Raw genomic sequence first — 12,551 nt, 5'->3', positions numbered from 1 at the left:
TCACTTCCCACCAGGATAGGATTTTAATATATGGAGGCCTTAACTGTCTCCATTCCTGGTAGGCATTACAGAAGTCTGACCTCACCTGAGGGTCTTCCAGCAAATGGACCCCCAGACGCCACAAACCTCTATTTATCCTCAGCTCTCCTTGATACTCCTATCTTTACGCTTAACATTTTATGATCAGAGAATAAAATTAGGCATTAAAACAAATTGTACAGGGCTAAAATCCTCAGATAAAAACATAAAATCGATCCTGGAAGCCACTCCCCGACCGGACCATGTAAATCCTGGGTCCGTCGGCGAAAGCGACCTCCAGGCATCGCATAACTTAAAATCAGTCTGCAAGCTATTTAGTAAAAAACACGACTTATCTAACTTACGGATTGGGTCACCCCCTCCTCGGCGCTCATTCACATTCAGGCAATTAAAGTCCCCAGCTACCAAGAGAGGAGATGACCCTACACAGAATACCGGTAGAATTTCAAACAAACGTATACGCTCCTGTTTATCTGGTGGAGCGTACACATTAATGACACGGAAATTAAAATTATTAAAACACAAATGCACTAGGATAGCTCTGCCGGGTACAATCTCAGTAACAGAGGAGATGATGATGTTATTACCTCGGCAGAGCAGACCCACACCAGCAGACTTGTTTTCGTTCGAGCCCGACCATACAGAGGGCCCTAGTTTCCAGTCCTTTTTTATCTCGTTATACCGGATTCCATGCTGCAGACCACACTCCTGTAAAAAACATATATCAAAGTCTAATGTTTCAAAAAAATCAAAAAGAGCAGCCCTGCGGACAGGGCTCTTTAGAGATCTCACATTAAGTGAGAGACACCTCATGGATGGCATTTATGTCATGAGGGAGGAGAGATATCCTCAATGACTTCCATAAACTCCTCAATCACATCTGGCAGTGTGGAAAAAGAGTCAATGTTCTGGGGATCCGAGGAACCCGGTAATGGATACCCAGAAGAGTCCGTGTTCAGCCACATGTCTCCGCTGGGAAAACACACATCCGGAGACTCTGGATTGGCCTCCAGAAGAGTATCCCCTCGCAGCTTCTTTCCAGAAGGCTCAGGCAGCTCACTCGTACAGTCGTCCTCTGTGATAGCTACATGGCCTCTTACTTCCTGGGGGGCCTCCGGATCTGGCACAATGACCTCATCCACACCATCACCTGTAGGAGAAAAAACTGCGGTCTGCTGGCTCGAGTCCCTGGGAATGACTGGGGTCTTCGCCACAGTGCCCCCCACCGCCAACATAGTGGGGGCGCTCTGCTCCAACACACCAGCCTCATTCGAGACCTTCGACACAAGGGTTACCCCCCCAACGGGAGAGTCCCCCTGCTCCAGTCTCTGGGTGGTCCGCCCTCCGCCCTTTTTCCGGGACTTCGACACAGGAGGGCCTCCCTGAGGGCCACCACACTCCTGCTCCGTCCCCACCTTCTCCTCTGCGCCCTTGGCCTTCTCAGCCGCCTCCCCTGCTGTAGGAACAGTGGGACTTGGCTCAGGCCTTACTCCGGTCTCCGGGATACTCAGCTCAGCATGGACCGGGACAATAGCTGGTTCCTGCCTTGGCACGGGTCTCTCAGCCGCCTCTGCATACGTACGGACTTTAGTCCTATGTGGGCATCCTCGGAACATATGTCCAACCTCCCCGCATAGGTTACAAGCCTTCTTTTGAGGGCAATCCTTCATGAAGTGTCCGAATTGACCACAATTGCTGCAGCGGAATGCCCTTCTTTCCACACAATTCCCTTGGGTATGCCCCATCTTGCCACAGTTCCTGCAATACATAGGCATACCTGTGTAGAATAAGTAGCCACGGCTCTTCCCAATGGTGATGGTAGAGGGGGGATGTTCTGTTCCTCCAAAGCCCTCCGGATTTTTCTTCAGCCGCACCAGGAATTTCCGCTTGCCACACCAGAAACCAACGGCGTTTTTAACATTCCCTTGAAAGGTTACTTCATCGCAATAGCGACGCAAACAGGTTAAAATGTCCAGTACTTCCACAAAAGGATTTGGAAAGAAAACAATCATTTGTACCTCCTCTTGGACGAAAAGCAGGGAGAAGACCAGGCCCTCCAGTTCATCAGCAAAGATGTTGTCATTCACCTTTTGGACCAACTGCTGACAACAACCATGGCTCCTAAAGGTAATAGTATAAGTACCTTTCTGCTCATTGTCCTGAAAACAGAAGATGTCCTCTCTGCCGAACTCCAGGATCCCAAGAAGGACGGTGTTGCAAACGTAGCGGATTTCTTTCTCCTTCCGGAATCTCTCCAAGACCTCGATACGGACCGTGTTCCTCATCCGGGGTTCACCCGATGCAAAGGTAAGTGCAGCCGGCATCCTTCCGAGAAAGAACTCCAGCTGTAAACACAAAAAAAGGCTAGCGCCCTTTTAAGGCGATCGCAACTCGTTGCTCCGGACTAATCCTCTCTCCCTATAGCAGCAGGGGGGTGAAGCCCCTCCGAAGAGGAGCGATCCCCCCAGGCCGAGAGAGAGGGTACCGAAAGCACCCGACCTGACTACAATCTCACAGTTAAACTGATCGATCGCAGCCAAAAGGCCGAGAAGCGATGGCCTGAAATGGTTGGCCATTTCAGACGCACCCAGGCCTACAACCGACACCCATTGTGGAGACCGAGCCAAAGATTGCCGCAAGGAAGACATTTTCAGAAACTCTGGATGCATTCTCAATGACAGTTCGGGTGTGCTTGGGTTTTGGTCGGTTGTTTGGCTGTGTGTGTCTGTGTGTGCTCGTTGAAGCTGCGCCCAACGCGTTTTGAATCTGCATAACTCTGCCCACTTTGACACACCCACCATCCCCATTGTGACTGCAGGTGAAGGTTCCGTGCTAAGATTCTATCGACTGCAGGCAGCGCACCTGGTTGGTCAAAAGCATTAGAATACTCCTCACACAGGTGTATCTACAAGACACAAGACTAGCAGATTCGAGATCAGCACAGACACCAGTTTTCCTTTTTTTCAAATACCTATCATACACCGCATTTCAAAGTCGGTGGTCCACAAGAGGTAAACAATGTCTTCCAAAAGAATTCATGATCGGTGGTCACAAATGTGGTATGTATGGCAGAACTACTCATTGGATGCTTCAATTTAAATACCAAGTGCTGACAGCAGGCAGGGGCCTAATTCTGTAGATGGCACAGTATATTTGCTACACTGTAAGAAAGGCCTAATTCAGGCCTACATCTTAACACACCTGTGGCAGCAACCAGGAAAGACTGAAAATTGATTGCCTGATTGATTGATTGATTGCCTATTGAATGCAATGCAATGCTTGACATACATACATACATACATACATACATACATACATACATACATACATACATACAGAGGTGAAAGCAAGGCACACAAAATGTTGCAATTAGGCAAGTGAAATCGAGCAGCATGCTACATTTGGCAGCCAGCGGCATGTGAAATGTGCTTCCTTAACAACCCTGAAATAAATTCCCATCTAGGGTTCCAAGACAACTTGCTGTGCTGACTAATTTCCATTCAATCTGTTTTTAGAAACCGGATCAGAGAAGGAGTGCACTGTTCCCGGAGAGACTGCAATAGCGGGTCAATGCATGGAGTGGACAGAGCAAGCTCCATTTCCAGCTCCCTGTTCCAAAAAGCCATTTAATATATGGTCCCCACATGGGGGACGTATCAGATATTAAACTGATAAGAACAGATACTACACTTGATCTTAGCCATAGGAGGCCGAGAAGCGATGGCCTGAAATGGTTGGCCATTTCAGACGCACCCAGGCCTACAACCGACACCCATTGTGGAGACCGAGCCAAAGATTGCCGCAAGGAAGACATTTTCAGAAACTCTGGATGCATTCTCAATGACAGTTCGGGTGTGCTTGGGTTTTGGTCGGTTGTTTGGCTGTGTGTGTCTGTGTGTGCTCGTTGAAGCTGCGCCCAACGCGTTTTGAATCTGCATAACTCTGCCCACTTTGACACACCCACCATCCCCATTGTGACTGCAGGTGAAGGTTCCGTGCTAAGATTCTATCGACTGCAGGCAGCGCACCTGGTTGGTCAAAAGCATTAGAATACTCCTCACACAGGTGTATCTACAAGACACAAGACTAGCAGATTCGAGATCAGCACAGACACCAGTTTTCCTTTTTTTCAAATACCTATCATACACCGCATTTCAAAGTCGGTGGTCCACAAGAGGTAAACAATGTCTTCCAAAAGAATTCATGATCGGTGGTCACAAATGTGGTATGTATGGCAGAACTACTCATTGGATGCTTCAATTTAAATACCAAGTGCTGACAGCAGGCAGGGGCCTAATTCTGTAGATGGCACAGTATATTTGCTACACTGTAAGAAAGGCCTAATTCAGGCCTACATCTTAACACACCTGTGGCAGCAACCAGGAAAGACTGAAAATTGATTGCCTGATTGATTGATTGATTGCCTATTGAATGCAATGCAATGCTTGACATACATACATACATACATACATACATACATACATACATACATACATACAGAGGTGAAAGCAAGGCACACAAAATGTTGCAATTAGGCAAGTGAAATCGAGCAGCATGCTACATTTGGCAGCCAGCGGCATGTGAAATGTGCTTCCTTAACAACCCTGAAATAAATTCCCATCTAGGGTTCCAAGACAACTTGCTGTGCTGACTAATTTCCATTCAATCTGTTTTTAGAAACCGGATCAGAGAAGGAGTGCACTGTTCCCGGAGAGACTGCAATAGCGGGTCAATGCATGGAGTGGACAGAGCAAGCTCCATTTCCAGCTCCCTGTTCCAAAAAGCCATTTAATATATGGTCCCCACATGGGGGACGTATCAGATATTAAACTGATAAGAACAGATAAGGTTTCAACAAAATTTTATTTAGTCATAAGACATAGAACAACAAGAAAAAATGAAACCTTTTGTGCAAAAGAAACATAAACAATTACAATAATAAAATACAACAACATGAAACAACTTAATATAAAACAGTATTCCACATATAAAAACACCATCTACGATTCGCTTCCTTCTTCCCCACATCTTTAACATCCTTTAAGAAATAAATAAACATTTCACTAAAAGCCAATTTAATACAATCATTTACAGAGATAAAATCACGGTTAAAAAGTAAAATGTTTCTCGCTTTCCAGATTGCATTTTTGGCACAGTTTATTATACACCAGCATACTTTGAACTGGTGTGTAGTGGGGCAATTAAAAAGTCCATATAAAACATACTCATAGCTAAAATCTTTAAGACCACAAACCCATTTTAAAAGTATCCCCAATCTCCCCCAAAGTTCTTGTGCAAAACAGCAGTTCCAGAAAAGGTGCAAAACAGTCTCATCCTCTCGGCAAGAGTCTCTTGGGCACTTTGCCCGCGCCACCAGGCCTCTCCTGTGCTGGAAGTCTCTGGTTGGGAGGCACTGGTGGGCAGCCATCCATGCGATGTCTTTGTGAATGTTGGCCAAGAATTTCCCAAAAACGTTCCTCCACACACGCTTGGATCTACTCCAGGAGAAGTTGCTCACAGGGGACACTCCTTCTTCTCTTCTCAGATGAACCATCAATTTTTTTCTGTCCAGAAGGAGATCGGCATCCAAGTCCTTTAATTTATAAGTCCTTATCACCTTTTCTAAAACAATAAAATGCTTGGGCGGGCATAATAAAATGGGTGCTGATAAACATGGCCTGAACCATTTTTTAAAGATAAAACCGCAAGTATATTTTAAAAACAGACTAAAAGTAGAATTAGTGTTAAAAACTTTAAAACAAAAACAAAAGAAATTTACATATAAATACAAATGCAAGTCAGGGACATCTTTTCCTCCATTTTGTTGTTTCTTGTACATTTCCGTTCGCCTCAGCTTTTCCATTTTTGATCCCCAAATGAACATAAAAATACATCGAGTTAGTTTTTTTAGTATCAACTCAGAAGGAGGATATACCATGGCAACATAAAGCATCATAGGCAATAAAACAGATTTAATAATTAAAATTTTCCCTTCAATCGACAAGCATCTCAAATTCCAGAAGGAGAGCTTTTTCACCATTTTATGCTGTACCTCCTCCCAGCTCACGTGTCCATCATTTTTAGCATCAAATACTATACCCAAAATTTTTACCTCGTCGTGCCTCAATTTTACTGCTGGTAGGTCATTTGTATCCCAGGAACCCAAAATCAAACATTCAGTTTTATTAAAATTCATTTTAAAACCTGAAGCCTGACTAAAAAAATTGGTGCACATTACCACTCTCCGGAGTGAAGCAGGATCTGTACAGATGGCAGTAACATCATCCATGTAGGCAAATACTTTGACTTGGGCCCCTCCTCCACCCGGAATAGGAACCCCTCGGACCACTTTATCTCTCCGGATCATACACAGCAGGGGTTCCATAGCACAAATAAAAAGAATTGGGGATAATGGACACCCCTGCTTCACTCCGGATTCCAACGGGATAAAATCTGTTAAAAAACCATTGACAGAAATTTGAGAAAACACATTATTATATAAAATCATAATACGAGATAAAAACATGTCGGGGATCGCCATTTGTTTTAAAACTTTAAAAAGATACTCATGCGAGACCCTGTCAAACGCCTTTTCAAAGTCCAGCGCCAACAGGGCCAGGCTCTGACTTCTATCCCTAGAGTACCATATTGCATCTCTAATAACATTTAAAATCTCAGCAATATTCCTCCCTGGTACTCCACATACTTGTTCGGGTTGTATCAATTTATTAATCACAGTTTTAAAACGACAAGCAATAATTTTAGCTAAAACTTTATAGTCCATGTTGAGGAGGGTGATAGGCCTCCAATTCCTGAGGTCATCACGAGCGCCCTTTTTCTTATAAATTAAGGACACTATCCCCCTCCTCCATGACTTAGGCAGCTCTGAACACATAAAAACCTCTTTAAAAAGTGCTAAAAGATCCTCCTTTAAAACATCCCAAAAAGTCAAATAAAATTCAACAGGTAGACCATCTGCTCCTGGGGCTTTCCCTTTTGAAAAACTTTTAAAAACACTAAAAAGTTCTTCCATGCTAAGATCTTCTATTAAAAACCCCTGGTCTACAGAACTTAACTTAAAATCCAGGATATTAAGAGCATCTTGTAAAAAAACATTATTTACACTTTTTTTACTAAAAAGGTCTCTATAAAAATTAAAAGCCACCTTCTTCATACCTTCCACAGTTGTTTCTCCATCAAGACAGGTGATCGTCTCCTTTTTCTCCATCACTTTTTTAAAAAAGAAACGTGTACACTTCTCACCTTCTTCTAAATGTTTCACTTTGGAATTAAAAATTATTTCTTTACCTTTTTGATCAAGGCACAATTGTATTTCAGTTTTTAGGCTTGCAATATCATCTTCCACCTCTAGTCCTATCTCTTTAAATTTATGGAGAGTTTGCAGTCTCATATTTAAATTTACATAAATCTGCTTTTTCCGCCGCGCCTTCCTCTTTCCAGCCCTGATAAAAAAAAACCTTATTTTATCTTTGATCACTTCCCACCAGGATAGGATTTTAATATATGGAGGCCTTAACTGTCTCCATTCCTGGTAGGCATTACAGAAGTCTGACCTCACCTGAGGGTCTTCCAGCAAATGGACCCCCAGACGCCACAAACCTCTATTTATCCTCAGCTCTCCTTGATACTCTATCTTTACGCTTAACATTTTATGATCAGAGAATAAATTAGGCATTAAAACAAATTGTACAGGGCTAAAATCCTCAGATAAAAACATAAAATCGATCCTGGAAGCCACTCCCCGACCGGACCATGTAAATCCTGGGTCCGTCGGCGAAAGCGACCTCCAGGCATCGCATAACTTAAAATCAGTCTGCAAGCTATTTAGTAAAAAACACGACTTATCTAACTTACGGATTGGGTCACCCCCTCCTCGGCGCTCATTCACATTCAGGCAATTAAAGTCCCCAGCTACCAAGAGAGGAGATGACCCTACACAGAATACCGGTAGAATTTCAAACAAACGTATACGCTCCTGTTTATCTGGTGGAGCGTACACATTAATGACACGGAAATTAAAATTATTAAAACACAAATGCACTAGGATAGCTCTGCCGGGTACAATCTCAGTAACAGAGGAGATGATGATGTTATTACCTCGGCAGAGCAGACCCACACCAGCAGACTTGTTTTCGTTCGAGCCCGACCATACAGAGGGCCCTAGTTTCCAGTCCTTTTTTATCTCGTTATACCGGATTCCATGCTGCAGACCACACTCCTGTAAAAAACATATATCAAAGTCTAATGTTTCAAAAAAATCAAAAAGAGCAGCCCTGCGGACAGGGCTCTTTAGAGATCTCACATTAAGTGAGAGACACCTCATGGATGGCATTTATGTCATGAGGGAGGAGAGATATCCTCAATGACTTCCATAAACTCCTCAATCACATCTGGCAGTGTGGAAAAAGAGTCAATGTTCTGGGGATCCGAGGAACCCGGTAATGGATACCCAGAAGAGTCCGTGTTCAGCCACATGTCTCCGCTGGGAAAACACACATCCGGAGACTCTGGATTGGCCTCCAGAAGAGTATCCCCTCGCAGCTTCTTTCCAGAAGGCTCAGGCAGCTCACTCGTACAGTCGTCCTCTGTGATAGCTACATGGCCTCTTACTTCCTGGGGGGCCTCCGGATCTGGCACAATGACCTCATCCACACCATCACCTGTAGGAGAAAAAACTGCGGTCTGCTGGCTCGAGTCCCTGGGAATGACTGGGGTCTTCGCCACAGTGCCCCCCACCGCCAACATAGTGGGGGCGCTCTGCTCCAACACACCAGCCTCATTCGAGACCTTCGACACAAGGGTTACCCCCCCAACGGGAGAGTCCCCCTGCTCCAGTCTCTGGGTGGTCCGCCCTCCGCCCTTTTTCCGGGACTTCGACACAGGAGGGCCTCCCTGAGGGCCACCACACTCCTGCTCCGTCCCCACCTTCTCCTCTGCGCCCTTGGCCTTCTCAGCCGCCTCCCCTGCTGTAGGAACAGTGGGACTTGGCTCAGGCCTTACTCCGGTCTCCGGGATACTCAGCTCAGCATGGACCGGGACAATAGCTGGTTCCTGCCTTGGCACGGGTCTCTCAGCCGCCTCTGCATACGTACGGACTTTAGTCCTATGTGGGCATCCTCGGAACATATGTCCAACCTCCCCGCATAGGTTACAAGCCTTCTTTTGAGGGCAATCCTTCATGAAGTGTCCGAATTGACCACAATTGCTGCAGCGGAATGCCCTTCTTTCCACACAATTCCCTTGGGTATGCCCCATCTTGCCACAGTTCCTGCAATACATAGGCATACCTGTGTAGAATAAGTAGCCACGGCTCTTCCCAATGGTGATGGTAGAGGGGGGATGTTCTGTTCCTCCAAAGCCCTCCGGATTTTTCTTCAGCCGCACCAGGAATTTCCGCTTGCCACACCAGAAACCAACGGCGTTTTTAACATTCCCTTGAAAGGTTACTTCATCGCAATAGCGACGCAAACAGGTTAAAATGTCCAGTACTTCCACAAAAGGATTTGGAAAGAAAACAATCATTTGTACCTCCTCTTGGACGAAAAGCAGGGAGAAGACCAGGCCCTCCAGTTCATCAGCAAAGATGTTGTCATTCACCTTTTGGACCAACTGCTGACAACAACCATGGCTCCTAAAGGTAATAGTATAAGTACCTTTCTGCTCATTGTCCTGAAAACAGAAGATGTCCTCTCTGCCGAACTCCAGGATCCCAAGAAGGACGGTGTTGCAAACGTAGCGGATTTCTTTCTCCTTCCGGAATCTCTCCAAGACCTCGATACGGACCGTGTTCCTCATCCGGGGTTCACCCGATGCAAAGGTAAGTGCAGCCGGCATCCTTCCGAGAAAGAACTCCAGCTGTAAACACAAAAAAAGGCTAGCGCCCTTTTAAGGCGATCGCAACTCGTTGCTCCGGACTAATCCTCTCTCCCTATAGCAGCAGGGGGGTGAAGCCCCTCCGAAGAGGAGCGATCCCCCCAGGCCGAGAGAGAGGGTACCGAAAGCACCCGACCTGACTACAATCTCACAGTTAAACTGATCGATCGCAGCCAAAAGGCCGAGAAGCGATGGCCTGAAATGGTTGGCCATTTCAGACGCACCCAGGCCTACAACCGACACCCATTGTGGAGACCGAGCCAAAGATTGCCGCAAGGAAGACATTTTCAGAAACTCTGGATGCATTCTCAATGACAGTTCGGGTGTGCTTGGGTTTTGGTCGGTTGTTTGGCTGTGTGTGTCTGTGTGTGCTCGTTGAAGCTGCGCCCAACGCGTTTTGAATCTGCATAACTCTGCCCACTTTGACACACCCACCATCCCCATTGTGACTGCAGGTGAAGGTTCCGTGCTAAGATTCTATCGACTGCAGGCAGCGCACCTGGTTGGTCAAAAGCATTAGAATACTCCTCACACAGGTGTATCTACAAGACACAAGACTAGCAGATTCGAGATCAGCACAGACACCAGTTTTCCTTTTTTTCAAATACCTATCATACACCGCATTTCAAAGTCGGTGGTCCACAAGAGGTAAACAATGTCTTCCAAAAGAATTCATGATCGGTGGTCACAAATGTGGTATGTATGGCAGAACTACTCATTGGATGCTTCAATTTAAATACCAAGTGCTGACAGCAGGCAGGGGCCTAATTCTGTAGATGGCACAGTATATTTGCTACACTGTAAGAAAGGCCTAATTCAGGCCTACATCTTAACACACCTGTGGCAGCAACCAGGAAAGACTGAAAATTGATTGCCTGATTGATTGATTGATTGCCTATTGAATGCAATGCAATGCTTGACATACATACATACATACATACATACATACATACATACATACATACATACAGAGGTGAAAGCAAGGCACACAAAATGTTGCAATTAGGCAAGTGAAATCGAGCAGCATGCTACATTTGGCAGCCAGCGGCATGTGAAATGTGCTTCCTTAACAACCCTGAAATAAATTCCCATCTAGGGTTCCAAGACAACTTGCTGTGCTGACTAATTTCCATTCAATCTGTTTTTAGAAACCGGATCAGAGAAGGAGTGCACTGTTCCCGGAGAGACTGCAATAGCGGGTCAATGCATGGAGTGGACAGAGCAAGCTCCATTTCCAGCTCCCTGTTCCAAAAAGCCATTTAATATATGGTCCCCACATGGGGGACGTATCAGATATTAAACTGATAAGAACAGATACTACACTTGATCTTAGCCATAGGAGGCCGAGAAGCGATGGCCTGAAATGGTTGGCCATTTCAGACGCACCCAGGCCTACAACCGACACCCATTGTGGAGACCGAGCCAAAGATTGCCGCAAGGAAGACATTTTCAGAAACTCTGGATGCATTCTCAATGACAGTTCGGGTGTGCTTGGGTTTTGGTCGGTTGTTTGGCTGTGTGTGTCTGTGTGTGCTCGTTGAAGCTGCGCCCAACGCGTTTTGAATCTGCATAACTCTGCCCACTTTGACACACCCACCATCCCCATTGTGACTGCAGGTGAAGGTTCCGTGCTAAGATTCTATCGACTGCAGGCAGCGCACCTGGTTGGTCAAAAGCATTAGAATACTCCTCACACAGGTGTATCTACAAGACACAAGACTAGCAGATTCGAGATCAGCACAGACACCAGTTTTCCTTTTTTTCAAATACCTATCATACACCGCATTTCAAAGTCGGTGGTCCACAAGAGGTAAACAATGTCTTCCAAAAGAATTCATGATCGGTGGTCACAAATGTGGTATGTATGGCAGAACTACTCATTGGATGCTTCAATTTAAATACCAAGTGCTGACAGCAGGCAGGGGCCTAATTCTGTAGATGGCACAGTATATTTGCTACACTGTAAGAAAGGCCTAATTCAGGCCTACATCTTAACACACCTGTGGCAGCAACCAGGAAAGACTGAAAATTGATTGCCTGATTGATTGATTGATTGCCTATTGAATGCAATGCAATGCTTGACATACATACATACATACATACATACATACATACATACATACATACATACAGAGGTGAAAGCAAGGCACACAAAATGTTGCAATTAGGCAAGTGAAATCGAGCAGCATGCTACATTTGGCAGCCAGCGGCATGTGAAATGTGCTTCCTTAACAACCCTGAAATAAATTCCCATCTAGGGTTCCAAGACAACTTGCTGTGCTGACTAATTTCCATTCAATCTGTTTTTAGAAACCGGATCAGAGAAGGAGTGCACTGTTCCCGGAGAGACTGCAATAGCGGGTCAATGCATGGAGTGGACAGAGCAAGCTCCATTTCCAGCTCCCTGTTCCAAAAAGCCATTTAATATATGGTCCCCACATGGGGGACGTATCAGATATTAAACTGATAAGAACAGATAAGGTTTCAACAAAATTTTATTTAGTCATAAGACATAGAACAACAAGAAAAAATGAAACCTTTTGTGCAAAAGAAACATAAACAATTACAATAATAAAATACAACAACATGAAACAACTTAATATAAAACAGTATTCCAC

General features: G+C 45.1%; 2 non-coding genes and 2 pseudogenes across 2 annotated transcripts; all 4 read right to left on the bottom strand.

Moving 5' to 3' along the window:
• Positions 1–3,568: 3,568 nt before the first annotated feature.
• Positions 3,569–3,761, bottom strand: LOC138654449 (U2 spliceosomal RNA). The gene has a single exon (XR_011316301.1). It is a non-coding gene; the product is annotated as a U2 spliceosomal RNA (small nuclear RNA).
• Positions 3,762–4,730: 969 nt separating this feature from the next.
• Positions 4,731–4,931, bottom strand: LOC138654445 (U2 spliceosomal RNA; annotated as a pseudogene).
• A 6,164-nt stretch (positions 4,932–11,095) lies between these two features.
• Positions 11,096–11,288, bottom strand: LOC138654448 (U2 spliceosomal RNA). Its single transcript, XR_011316300.1, has one exon. It is a non-coding gene; the product is annotated as a U2 spliceosomal RNA (small nuclear RNA).
• Positions 11,289–12,257: 969 nt separating this feature from the next.
• Positions 12,258–12,458, bottom strand: LOC138654451 (U2 spliceosomal RNA; annotated as a pseudogene).
• Between the last annotated feature and the right edge of the window lie 93 nt (positions 12,459–12,551).

The sequence above is a fragment of the Ranitomeya imitator genome, unplaced genomic scaffold, assembly GCF_032444005.1.
Source record: "Ranitomeya imitator isolate aRanImi1 unplaced genomic scaffold, aRanImi1.pri SCAFFOLD_1137, whole genome shotgun sequence".
Lineage (NCBI taxonomy): Eukaryota > Metazoa > Chordata > Amphibia > Anura > Dendrobatidae > Ranitomeya > Ranitomeya imitator.
The sequence above is the reverse complement of the archived record's forward strand: the minus strand, read 5'-3'. Positions and strand labels throughout refer to the sequence as shown.